The sequence below is a fragment of the Mus musculus genome, chromosome 13 (genome assembly GCF_000001635.26).
Source record: "Mus musculus strain C57BL/6J chromosome 13, GRCm38.p6 C57BL/6J".
NCBI classification, from domain to species: domain Eukaryota; kingdom Metazoa; phylum Chordata; class Mammalia; order Rodentia; family Muridae; genus Mus; species Mus musculus.
Window position 1 is genome coordinate 108,015,084 of NC_000079.6, and position 11,324 is coordinate 108,026,407.

Below are 11,324 nucleotides of genomic sequence, written 5' to 3' on the forward strand. Positions count from 1 at the left end.
GTATAGAGAGTCAAGCAGCTTTCACAACCTTGTTTCAAATATCCTCTCTCCCTCCCAGCTCCACTGAGCACACCTGCTGGCAGCCATCTTTAACTCTGTCTGGCTGCATACTCTGTGTTTCTTCTTAGTTCTAATCCATACTGTCATTTCTCAGTTTTTCCATGCCAGACATTATCTGTCGATTTCCCAATAAAGAAAATAAGGATCTGGTCCTCATTACTTCCTGCTTGGCCTCAGCTTCATGCTCTACATCTTCACGTTTGGCTCGGTGACAATGGCTTAGGTCACTATCCTGCCCGTACATTACTTAAGTGCTCTTGTCCCATGCTGAGTAACACACTATGACTTTATTTCCTTCCTACATATTTTTTTTATTGAAATTGAGGTTCGTGGGTTATAGTAAAGGGACATGTGACACACACTTGTCATCGATCTGCATTTGGCTTTCCTTCCTTTCTTTACTTGATTAACTGTTCTTTTGTGTGTCCACGTGTTACTGTGTGTATAGGTGCACGTGCGTGTGTGTACGGGTGGGTGTGCTCACGTGTGCATGCATGTGACGGTCAGAAGACAAGCTCATACTCACACTATATTCACAATTTTTATTTTTATTTTGGAAAGAAGCCTTGGACCTCTTAATCAGCTAGGCCAGCTGGCTAGTAAGCTCTGATGAATCCAGCGGTCTCTGCCTCCCCAGCATTGAGAGTACAAACAGCCATCATAGCACGGGGTGTGAGTGTGTGTGAGTGTGTGTTTGTGAGTATATGTGTGTGAGTGTGCGTGAGTGTGTGTATGTATGTGAGTATGTCTGCATTTGTGTGTGTCCCCACATGGGTCTTGGGGCTTGAACTCATGTCCTTGTGCTTGCAACTAAGAATCTCACCAGCCCTAATTAGCTGTTTGCAGTAACGAGCCTTCATCTAATCACTTCTTAAATTACATTTCCTAGCCTTCTCTCTCCCCTAGCCCTTTTCTTTTTCCTTTTTAGGGAACACTCATTACTCAGGTATCAAATCTTTTGCACCGGTCTTCAATTTTTTTTTTATCTTTTCCTTCCTATTTTTAAAAACAAAAACAAACAAACAAACCAACAAACCAACCAGTGCTCGGAACTATTTCCTAAATTCTACTCTTTAAGTCTACCTTCAATTTATCTAAAGCATTTGAATGTGGTGGTAGGCATAATTTTAGTTTTTAAAGAAGCTAATTAATTTTTCTGTGTTTGCTAAGTGCCTATCTGTTTTTAGGATAGCATCATTAAAAAGAAAGAAGGAAAGAAAGAAAGAAAGAAAGAAAGAAAGAAAGAAAGAAAGAAAGGAAGGAAGAAAGAAAGAAAAGCACACGCATGTGCATGCAGCGCGCACACACACACACACACACACACACACACACACGCACACCAAGTCTTGTAGTATTTGAAAGTGTTAATGGTCGTTGCCATCTCCCTTAAGTGACTCTGTTTCCTTTGAGATTTTGGGGAATCAGTCAGATCAGTTTCCTTGCCTTTTTCCCCCCATTGCCTGGTTGTTTGTTCAACCCCCAAATTGTCCATCAGAGAGCTGATTTAAAACCCCAAGGTTGTACTTCATTGACTAAAGCCACCCCTGTCCCCCATGTCCCGAAATCTAGCTGCGTCCATCACTTGGGGATTCCCGAAGTGGAGACCTTAGGCTATCCCCTGAGGGGGTTGCTGATGTTGGGGTACTCCTTTTCTTCCCTAGATCAGATTTCTATTTTCTGCCAGGAGCATGCTGGTTTGATAGGCAACAGTCTGCATGCAGAGAGGGTCAGAGTTGTTGCTGCACTCGAAGCAGGAAAAGGGCTAAAAGAATAATTGCTTCATTAACACACTGTCAAAGAAACCTTAACCTCATCTTCACCCTCACTTTCCAGAGTCTTCGGGGATTTTGCAATGTAAATTGAGTTTCCCTTCATCTTTGCACGCCGCCCATTTGGGCTTCTGCTCTTTCCAGCCCCGCATCAGTACCTCTGTTCTTCCCAGCCTCCATCATTTTCAGACATTAGTTTTCTTTTTCCATTAGGCTTGCACTTCTAACTGGAAACACATTTTTTTAAAGGACTGTCAGAGACTCAACAAGAATATGTTGAGCATCTATCATGTGCCAGCTGTATACACTTCTCACATTAATGGGTCTGTGGACTTTTTAGCTGCTTTTAAATCCTATGTCTCTCAAGCTTTGGGCTTTTTCCATCACAGCCACTGGGCTATTTTCTCCAGCTCCTTCGGAGACCCATTATTTATCCTGTTATCTCCCGTGTCTCATTGGTCACTTCCTCAATCTCTATCAACTGGAAGTATCTTTTCTTGTTTTTCTACTTTAGTTTGAAATGTGTAATCTGTTTCTAACTCTGTCTTCTTTCTACATAAAGCGCTCAGCTCACTTCACCTATTACAACAGAGAGGACTTTAAACTCCAGGTAGTAAGAAATATTGCTACCTGCTCACAGTCGGGCTCAGAGCAGATAACCCTCCTCAGCCTGACTGTGCAGTGTCACGACCATGAACTATCATCATGTTTCATGTTAACACGGTTATTTCTTGCCAGGGACCACTGTGAAACAAGTACTATACAAGGACATTGCGTGGGTGCCAGGCAGTATGCTTCCCAGGGTGACAGTGCTTGGATCCCAGCTGTATGACCTTGGAGTCTTTGTGTCCCCATCTATGAAACAGAATGCACAAAAGCGCCTACCTCAGCTAACAGCTTTCTCTTCTGTAGGCTAAAGGGAGTCCTAGCATGAAGTTAGAAAGACTGTTTTCCAGATCACATGACTTAATAGATGTCAAGTCTTTAGAATGGCAAAGGGACACGGTCATAAGCTTGTGCCATCATTTGTGTCATCATCCCATTTCACATAAAACTTTAAAAAGCTAATTTGTCTATGGCTGGTCATCAAGTTAACAGCAATGCAAACTCAAACTATTCTGATGCCATCTTCACCCAAGTGTCAACATAACAGATCTCTATTTTAAAATATAGGTTTTAAAAAGTACTTATCGATTAGGTATTTATCATTTGCCAATTATATGTAGGTAACCTGGAGCTTAAGTTGAGCAAAACAGGTTTGGCTGGCAGAAAGAGTTTCATAAATGGTTGGAAAAGGAAGGTGAAGAGGATGTCTAAGCAATGGGACAGTCTGGCCCTGGGCGTATGCCGGCCCAGAGTGGTGAGAGGAAGCTATCTAAGTGGGTGTGGTCATTGACTGAAGCAAAACTCAAAGAGGGAGGGGACAGTGGTAAGAGGAAGGAATGTCAGTGGGAATGCTGGTTACAAACAGGGTCACTCACAGGTACTGGGAGGTGGGATTTTTGTGGCCAGAGCAGGGGGTTATGAGTACAGAAAGGGTAAAAACCAAACAGACTTTGTGGTGTCAAGTTGAATACTGGCATGAGAGATACGAAAGGAGGTACTTCCTAAGTCAGACTCCAAAGCTAACTATGAATGACACCTCAAACCAGACAGAGTCATTATGATAAAAGACAACTTACAGGCCAATATTTTACAGGAACAAAGAGCCAAACAAAAGCTTGCCACATTCTAACAGTCAGGTTTCTCTAGAGTCACAGGACTTATGGAATGTCTCTCTATATTAAGGGAATTTATTGGAATGACTTATAGACTGCAGTCCAACTAACCCAACAATTGGCAGCTGTGGATGGGAAGTCCAAGAATCTAGCAATTTCTTGGTCCCACGAGCCTAGGTGTTTGAGCTGGTCTTCTATATAAGCTGGAATCCTGAAGAAGTAGGTTCCAACAGCTATGCTGGCAAGTAAATTCGAGCAGGCAAAGGGTGAGTTTCCCTTCTTCCACTGTCCTTATATAGGCCTCCAGCAGAAGGTGTGGCCCAGATTAAAGGTGTATACCACTGTGCCTAGATTTGGAATTTGCTCTGTCCCAGGCTGGCCTTGAACAAAGAGATCTGCTTACCTCAGTCTCCTGGAATTAAATTAAACATCAAAATCCAGTCAGAAGCCTGAGTCTTCCAGCCTTAAGATCAGGATCACCGGAGTTACCCCATTTCTGGATTGTAGTTCATTCCAGATGTAGTCAGGTTGACAACTAGGAATAGCCATCACACACATCAATTATAACAATAGTCTTTTACAAAACAGTACATCATGACCAAGTGGAATTTTCACAGAAATAGAGTTGGCTTAACATTAGAAAAAACAACCAGTGGAATTCATCATGCCAACAAACTGAGAGCGAAACAACACAGGCAGAAGAAAAGCATTTGCCAAACTTTGCGCACCTCATCAAGGGCAATCTCTGTTGAGTCTCATGGTTAAAGAGAAAGATCCAGACAACTGTCTATTGTACAAGGGTGAAGCTGTGGCCTCTCCCATTACATGGTTCTTAAACACACATTCCAACTCCCTATGACATTTTGCCCAATATATTGAACCAGCTCATAATTTACTGTCTTCAAAAGTCTATTTCTTGGAACACCCAGCGTGCCTTGAAATATAAGGTTCTTCTTGGAATATCAAGATGCATAATATTAAAAAAAATTCTAACTCTAAGAGAAAAACCATTTCTGTTCCCATTTACATGTGGTGTGATATGTACAGGAACTTAGAACATAGTACAGCAGTGACAGTTTGGATGGAGGGTTCCTTGAATGGTAGTTTCCTTGGGCGATGGATTCCTTGGGTGTTGGATTCCATGAATGGTAGTTTCCTTGGTTGTTGGCTTCCTTGGAAGGTAGGTTCCTTGAGTGTTGGGTTCCTTGAGTGTTGGGTTCCTTGAGTGTTGGGTTCCTTGAGTGTTGGGTTCCTTGAGTGTTGGGTTCCTTGAGTGTTGGGTTCCTTGGGTGATGGGTTCCTTTTTGTTGTTATTGCCATAATTTTGTTTTTCTGAGACAACATCTTGCTATAGCTCACCTAGAACTTGCTATGTAAATTAGACTAGCCTCAAGTCTGTGTTGCTCTTCCTGCCTCTGCCTCCTAAGTGCTAGGGTTACACGCATGAGACACCATACCTGGCTCCATCTGCTACCTTTATCATGACTTCCATCCTGAATAACTTATCCCCACCATGGTAATCAGCAACTCTTCTTATATATTTTTCTAGTTCTGTCATTTTAACTCACTCATGTCCCTAAAATAATCTTAATTGTGTGCCCCAGACCAATAAAATCAAGCTGCCAGGACGATACTATATACCATCAGTCAGAATGATCCTTGCAGGGTCCTCCAGAAGTAGATGAATGGAGCTACTCTCCACATTCCGAGAATCTTCATGAGGGAGATGGCTCAGTGGGTGAAAGGCCCTGATGTATATGCCTGGCCATCTGAGTTCTCACCAACCAGCATAAATGTTGTGGTACTCACCGCAATCCTGGCACTCCTCTGCTATGATGGCAGGAAGAAACAGGATTGTCAAGAAGCTCGTGGGCATGCACACAGAGATGCAGACTCAAGAGATGCCCTGCCTAAAAGCAAGGTAAGAGCAGACTTGTTCGTTGTCCTCTGAGCTCCATACATATGTGCTATAGTAACCGTGTGTGTGCTTTCACAGATTTACACACACAAAATAAATGTGTAACAGTATGTACATGCATTTATGTAAAAGTCATATGGTAAAAACAACAACAACAACAAATTCTGGCATTTGCCAACTGTGTTTATTTCTATACGCATGGAAATCATGATGAAGAGTATGGAGCCCTGTGAGAGGTCAGTCTATAATGACCCTGAACATGGGACTGCATGGAAACCCAAACAAAAGGGAACTCTGCAGAGCATTGTCTTTTGGTGTTGCCCAGGGCACCACGGACCTATGCTGTGTGCACTGCTTTGCACATGCATAGAGAGGCTAAAGGTCCGAGTTAGATGTCTTTATTGTTCCTCACCCATTTTCTTTTCAACAGGGACTTTTGCTGAACCAGGAGCTCACTCACTGACTTGGCTAGATTAGCTGAGAAGCCTCCTTCCTGCCTTAAGCCCCTCCCTCTCCTTCCAGTACTGGGATTACCGACACATGCTACCACACCTCCCTTTATAGGTTGATGCTGGGATTTGAACTCAGGTCCTCATGTTTGTGTAGTAAGCCCTTTACTAAGTGAGCCATCTCCTCAGACCCCAGATTCTCTGGATGGAAATTTCTATTAATGTGTCCAGAAAGTATCCACCATCTTAGAATAACCCAAAGAATGGTGGTATGTTTATCATTGATTTAAGGAATTAATTTCTTATTAATTATTAATTAAAGAATTAATTAATTAATTAATTAATATGAGCCTACAAGCACTAAGAGCTGGTGGAAGAGAGCCCACAGTAGCCAGGCATGGTGGTTTGAGACATAATCCCAGCACTTGAGTGGCTGAGTAGGAAGTTCATGAGTTCAAGATCAGAATGGACTACATAGCAAGACCTTGTCTCAAAACATTGGAAAGGGGTGGGGGGAGGTGCATTTAGAATATCCATAGTGACATATGAAGTAGGGACACACATCTAAGCTAAATGTTCATCCCAACAGGATGGCTGAAACAGGTGGCTATGAGTTTACACAACAGAATACTACATAGTACTGAAAATGAATAACTCAGCAACACGCACAAGGAATGGAAGAAACCAGACGAAGGGACCCCACTTGTCTGTGTGGTGACTCATGTGGCAGAACTGTAAGGAAAAGCAGACAGGGAATACTTAAGTAGAGACCTGGAGTTCATTCAGGGAATGGGTACACACGTGGGGAGGGCGGCGGCTTAGAAGAGACTGCAAGGGTCCTGATGTGCTAGTCACGCTCTTCTTCGTCCCCTCCCCTTTCTTCCTTTTCACCACAGTTGTGGTTACAAGCAAATATTTGAACATTTGCAGATGCATGGCCTTTGGCTGAGAGTAGGCTTGCATACAAAGATTCTTCGTCTTTTTTCTCTTTTTCCTGATTCTGATATAACTTGAGAGCAGTGCTCGAGACAAACATATCTTCATGACATTACTTGAAGGTAATGTCATGTGACCCAGAAGCTTCAGTGCTTTGCTGCTTTGGGGGACAGTTTCTTGCTTCTGTCTGTATTGTTTTCTGACCTTCTTTGACAAAGAAAACCAAAGTAACACGGACTGACCCAGGACCAGATGATGGTAAATCTGACTTAAACCTTAACCAACTAACTGATTCTTCTGTACGTTGTAGGAAATTGACAACTGAAGCTAACCAGGACAATTGTTTCCTGTTGGTGTGTTTTAATAAAGCCAGCATTCTGCAAAAGGAGCAGGAGGTAGGAAATACATATAAAACAATCTTACTTAGAAGTTAGGTTGTTTAATCTACATGATAGTCCACTGTTTGACAAAACAAAACAAAAAAAAAACAAACGACAACAGGCCAAAGGCGGCTTCTCCAGATATAACTGCTTCTGTGACAAGATGGGGAATGCCACCTCTAACTTGTAACCTTGTCACTGAGTTAATTTCCGGAAGGATTCACATTCACATACAAATTCCAAGGCTCAATTCAAAGTCACAGTGTATGGTGATTAGTGGCTATTGGCTTATGCATGCAATGGCAGCTCTTCCTTGGGATGAAATTTGAAACTGGCAGATAGGAGATGACATTTTCTGTGGATTGGCATAAGTGCCCTCTAGGACAAAATGTAAACTTGTACATTAAAAAGGGAATTTAGCAAAAGACGAGTAAAATGTCACTATGTATTAGAGTAGCTGTAATGCAGACACAGGCCCTTGGACTCTATGTCCTCGCATGCTAGTAAGACACTACAGCTAGCCTTCCCTTCCTCAGTAATGACACAGCTAAAATTTTTATATGAAAAATGATGACCATTGTAATTTCCACATCTCAGACAAAAGCTTGTTTCTAAAAAGGTGCATGTGCATTGTCACCCTGTTGAGGCTTAGTAGAGTTTGTGTCCCTGTGAGGGTTCATATAGTGTAGCCTGGGTCTCCGTGGTGATATTTAGAGGTAGCTGTCTCTTTAAAAGGTGAGGCCTTGGACTAAGCCAAGAAAGAAGTTCATAGTTGCATGCCTTGGCCAGGTAGCGCTCTGGAGTCCCGGAAGGTTTCTTTTAAAGATTTACTGTTTTATTTTATGTGTTTTGATCTGTGTGTGTGTCCATGCAATGTGTGTTCACTGCTTGCAGGGGCCAGAAGAAGGCTTCAGATCTCCCGGAACTAGAGTTATAAATGGTTGCTTGCTGTCATGTGGGACTGGGAATCCAACACGGTTCTCTGGAAGAGAAGCCAGTGCTTCTAATCATCAGGCCGTCTCCCCAGTGCCTCCACTGAGGTCCATGAGGTGCTCTTAGGTAGTAAGCCTGGCCTCTCTCTCTGCTCTGCCCCATATGTAATGGTGGTCCCACTGTTGCTGTCTGCCAATCAACACGTGGTGAGTTAGTCAAGGAGTCAGGACTTATAGCCACCAAAAACTGGGAGCTAACTTCTTATATCCTGTGGGACTCATTTCATTGTATGAATACACCCCAAACAATTATATATAGTATATATATATATCAGTTATATTATATTATATTATATTATATTATATTATATTATATTATATACACATACACATACATACATACAAACATACATACATGCATTTCCCAACAAGAATTGTTTCCTGAATGTTTTTTTCCTAAGAGATATTATGAATGATTAGATTATAGCTGTGTGTCTTTGGTTTTCTCTTCTCAATGCTAGCAGCCAGAGATGAATTAAGCACAAGGTCAAGAACTTTTACATATTAGCATGGAAGGTTTTACGTAAGCAATAGATCAGAAATTAAGAGAGAGAGAGAGAGAGAGAGAGAGAGAGAGAGAGAGAGAGAGAGAGAGAGAGGTTGTTCATAACTTCTTTAAGTCAAAGCCATACCTATTTGGATAATTGCAATCATCCAAAAACTTGAGTTATAATTTTATTTCAGTCTATCTCTCCCAAGGTACAGCTAGCAAAATAACTGCTAGTTCTAAAATTTTATAAGCCAGCATGCAATTATTTGTGCAGTGTTAGAGCTCTGAGCTCCAACATGTACATTTACCTACGAGTGAACAATTTGTTGCTATAATTAAAATCACCTTCCTTTTAGTTTCTGGACAGCTAAGTAGTTATTTACATAAATAAGTACTGTATTATCTACATGCAGAAAGTTAAGGTTTTTCAATACCTACCTTTTTACATCAGATTGTGATTCGTTAAGCAGGACAAATGGACAGTCCTCACTCCCTGCTCTTAGGACTTCCTATTTCAGGCTGTACCTGACAAAGACAACCAAGTCAGAATTCTAAAGCTTACAGCATGAGACTCATTATACAGAATTCACAACCTGAGAAGTCTTTGGTGTCTGAAACTGCAAGAGGGAAAAAGAAACTTGGTTATCTGTAACATGCTTAAAAATTAGCCTCAACCCAGCAGGAAGTACAAGCATCTCTTTTACATCCACATCTGGGTCTTTGCCCCCTCAATGCTTGTCACCTTTCATTTATGTCTGGCCCAGTGTTCCTGCTTAGGCTTACATGCTCAGAGTTCTCTGTGGATGGAGATATGAAAGATGCTAAAAAGTCAAAAAACATACCACCAACGGCAGGGCTGGGGAGGAGAGAATGAACCACAGCCATGTTGCCGACAGCCTTGTCCAGATCATGGTTTCCAAACATGTCTACACATGGGGATGACCTGTGGAGTGTAACTACTACTGATGCCTGAAGCCCATCCTTAGAAGTGTGAGTTAATTGGTCTGGCACATAGCCTGGGACTTAGAATTTTATAGACCTTCATTAGACTCCACCTGCAGAAAAGTCTGGGAACAAGTGATCTCTTTAAAAGTCTATTACATTTTCAACAAATTCAGATCAACTTTAGCACCTTTCTCTTAATGGTCTCATGCCATTTGGAGACATCTAAGGAGGAACAATGTGTTCTGGAATAATCCCCTAACTATAAATCCACCAAGGTAAACTGAGACACAAAAAAGCAGGAGTACAACATAATCAGTTAGGTGCCATGGGCACTTATATAAAGGTAGAAAAGTCGGAGGCAGCCACGCTTCATAATGTTTTTTCAGGACAAGAATTACTACTTTTCAAAGCTATGCCACCTTAAAACCAGACAGAGGAACTGAAGACCACAACATACAATATCCTGGTCCCATTTTTCTACCTCCTTCAGATGGAGCCCAGGCAGCAGCTGGAAGGAAGGCTAAGCAATCGTGTGCTCTACATGAACAAACCTGCGTGAGATACTGAGTTCATTAATGTTCTTGTTGGCAGACATCTAAGTGACTTAGATGCAGTCAAGTGGAATTGCAGGTTTGATTTACTGAAGAGATACAAGTTAAGTTATGCAGACATAAGCTTTTTTTTTTTTTTTTTTTTTTTTTTTTTTTTTTTAAACACCAGCCTCAGGCTCGATGTCCAGACCAGACCTTGTAATTGTTTTTTTTTTTTTTTTTTCTTTTTCTTTTGGCCACAGTAAAGTTCAGCTGTGTTTCTCTATGACGGTCCCTCCTCTTGTGGGGACACAGCAGCTATCCAGAATAAAGGAGAAGGAAAAACAGATTGAAAAGCTCAAAGCATCCAGATTAGGCAGTGGGAATACTATGTGTTCTTCACCACTTAATAAAAAATGAAGAGCCCTGCCCAACAGGTGAGCAGATTGCAGCTGGAAAGTTGGCATCCATCTGTGTCATGGATCCACAGTAAAAACGTGTACGCTCGCCCTGACACTCTGGGCAGAAACGTCTTGGGCAGTACTGCTCTTTGAAAAGAAAACAAAGACCAAATTGTTAACGAGGAACATGAATGCTATCACTCACAAGTCCCTACCTGGAGATGAAGAGCTACAGGCAACTAATGGCTATTAAGAGAGGGCGAATCAGTCTCTTCCAGGGAGGAGCCCCCCTCCCCCATTGGTTATCTAACCCTATGTGGCCAGCCCTGGGCTGAAGAGATGACTCAGCCCTTAAAGGCTAGGCTCCAAACCAGAATGCCAATCGGTCAGCCCTAAACATAGGAGAACACTAAATGAACTCACCAGTCTGTGGGTGTGTATAATATTATTGTTATATTTATATAACATATATGCATATGTACATATGCATTCATATGTAATGATAATAATTAAGAAGAGGTCATGAATTTTAGAAGGAGTTAAGGAAACAGGAAAATTGGGGGGGGGAAGATGTAAATACAGAGCTCATGTATAAAATCCTCAAAAATAAAATAAAATACAGGTAAAAAAGTCTGATGATGTCAGCTCATATTCTACTGATTGCTGGAGAAAGAAACACTTTAGCTTGGGGCAAAGGTGCCTAAAAAGAAAGAACTGAATAAGCCACAGCCAGAGG

General features: G+C 41.7%; 1 long non-coding RNA gene across 2 annotated transcripts in view; it reads right to left on the reverse strand.

The window, feature by feature from the left end:
• Positions 1 to 588: 588 nt before the first annotated feature.
• The window catches only part of Gm41055, a 28,801-nt gene continuing 18,065 nt past the window's right edge, over positions 589 to 11,324 (reverse strand). Inside the window, exons 4-6 of one of the 2 annotated variants that reach the window (XR_003950674.1) lie at positions 9,151 to 9,237; positions 5,357 to 6,646; positions 3,681 to 4,082 (exon numbers count right to left, since the gene is read on the reverse strand). This is a non-coding gene — a long non-coding RNA (predicted gene, 41055). Of the gene's footprint in view, positions 6,647 to 9,150; positions 9,238 to 11,324 lie in introns of both variants that reach the window. The other variant, XR_003950673.1, reaches the window with a different exon arrangement.